Here is a 2,517-nt window from a genome sequence, read left to right as displayed (position 1 = left end):
AATAAATAAAAATGGAGAAATAGAAAATAATAGAAAACATATATATAAGGAAACTTAATACAAAAGTGTAAATAGAAAGCAGTAAACCTGCTAGTGGAGAAGAGCCATTGAACAATATTTGCCATTTTTTATTTTAGAAATGAAAACTTTCCTTATCAAAGAGGGGCTAGGGGGCTGGAAGAGAAAAACTTGAATACTAAACGCTGGAAGAGAAGAACCTTAATACTAAACCAAGTTTCGGGAACTTCTTGGTGACTTGATTGGTTCCCTTCCCCCAATTTGCAAAGGATGGTTCCCGTGAAGGTGATCTCGATCACCATTCTATGATATTTCTCGATGCTTTTGAGAAGCTTTTCCTTTTACCTAATGTCGGCTACCGACAACTTACTTCATGCTATTACTAACACTTATGACTGAGCCGCACTTGCTTTCCAAAAGAAATTGAAACAATCATGCCTGAGACTAGCCAATAGAAGAAAGAGCCACAAGCAAGCCATAGCAGCATCTTGTTTCTTCGCTTTCTTGGGCGGGGCACCAAATTCATGTATCTTTACAAATTAACCAATTTCTTGATGCTAGGGTGGATCCTAAAGATATACTACTTCCTCATGAATTTATCTTGAATCGGGACCTTTTGGCTCAACTTTATCCTAGTTTTGCCGAAGGAGCAACCCCTTTTTTCACTTTAAATTGGTCCAAATACGCATAATTTCTGACTTTTCACGGAGGACTAGATCCAGTAACCGGTGGTCTCTGGCTGATCAATATTGTGCACCATCATTTAGCTATTGCTATTCTTTTCCTAATCGTAGGTCATATGTATAGGACCAATTGGGGTATTGGCCATGGACTTAAAGATATTCTGGAGGCTCACAAGGGCCCATTTACAGGACAAGGCCATAAGGGTGTATAGTTGGTTCTTTCTACTTCAGGCATGGTTCTCTCTAGTTAGTGGAAGAGTGTACAACATAGGGATTGGTATCAGTCACACATTTAGGAAAGAAAGTGAAAGGGTAGGGCAAGAGCGGTTCGAAGGTCACGCTCCCTGTGGTTAATAGCAAGAGAGTGAAGAATGAACGATCCTCAAAGAAGTCAGCAGTGAATGAGTCCGACTCGAGTTCGTGAGTCAAAGGCGTGGCAAGAGAGCGAGTTCGACTCGCGAACGATCCGCACGTGAAGGACTGCAATTAGCAAACAGAGCACGACTACTACTAGATTCCAGTGTATTCTAGAGATGGTATAGTTGGTGACCAACCTACACTAATGTATGTGTGTCTGACGTCTACCATGCAACTTTCTTCTTATAGACTCTATTGGGCCTCCAAGCGTAGAGTTTTGTAGGATAACAGGAAATTTTCCTCAAGTGAATGACCTAAGATTTGTCAATCTGTGGGTGGTATAGGATGAAGATGGACTCTCTTAAACAACCCTTCAATCAAATACAAGAAAGCTATTGCGTCCCTAACACACCCAATACAATGATAAATTGTATAGGCGCACTAGTTCGATGAAGAGATGGTGATACAAGTATAGTATGGATAGTAGATATATGTTTTTGTAATCTGAAATAATAAGAACAACAAGGTAGCAAGTGATAAACAGAACACCAACGATATTTCCATGCTTGGAAACAAGGCCTAGGGTTCATACTTTCACTACTGCATTCTCTCAACAGTGCTAACATAATTGAATCATATAACAATCCCTCAACGTGCAACAAAGAATCACTCCAAAGTTTCTATCGGAGAACGTAGGACGTAAATGTGAATCAATCCATGTGCCTAGATTACCCCAATGTCACCACAGGAATCCGCAGTTGATTACACAAACATATATCAAGTGACTCAATATAATACCTCATTGTCACCATCACTAGTAGGGAAAACCTTATACACAGAACTTTAGCAGTAGCGTGGGTCAAAAAAGCACGCTGGTGCTAAGTAGCAGTAGCGCGCCTCGACAAACCGTGCTACAGATAAAGTTCTAGCAGTAGCGCGCCTTGTTATGAACACGTTACTACTAAAATTTCCACGGCTTAGCCGATAGGCTACACATAGTAGTAGCGATCCATACTAAACCGCGCTACCGCTACTTCCTTTGTAGCAGCGTGTTTTATTCTAAACTCGCTACTGCTAAAGGATATTAAATTAAATGGAAAGCAAATAGAAAGGTAATTGAAAATGAAAGAAATAGAATAAGGTGAAAGGAAAAAAAATAAAATGTGAAGAAAAATAATTGAAAAAGGGAAAAAGAGTAAGGAGTAGTAGTAGCGTGTATACCAGAACGCGATGTAGCTAACGTAGCAGTAGCGCGCTTTCTGGAACGCGCTACTGCTACTTCTGACTTAACCACCTGCAGGCTCAAAATTTTGCTAAGTCCTCCATTCCCCCCTGTTCCCCTACTCCTCTGTTGCCTCCGCCCGAGCCTGCCCTCACCGCCGCCGCCCTCAAACTCACCGCCGCCGCCCGCCGCCGCTCTCGACCTCACCACCGCCACCCTCGACCTCACCGCCGCCGC

This window comes from Triticum dicoccoides, chromosome 1B (assembly GCF_002162155.2).
Source record: "Triticum dicoccoides isolate Atlit2015 ecotype Zavitan chromosome 1B, WEW_v2.0, whole genome shotgun sequence".
Classification (NCBI taxonomy): domain Eukaryota; kingdom Viridiplantae; phylum Streptophyta; class Magnoliopsida; order Poales; family Poaceae; genus Triticum; species Triticum dicoccoides.
Note: the sequence above shows the minus strand (reverse complement) of the source record.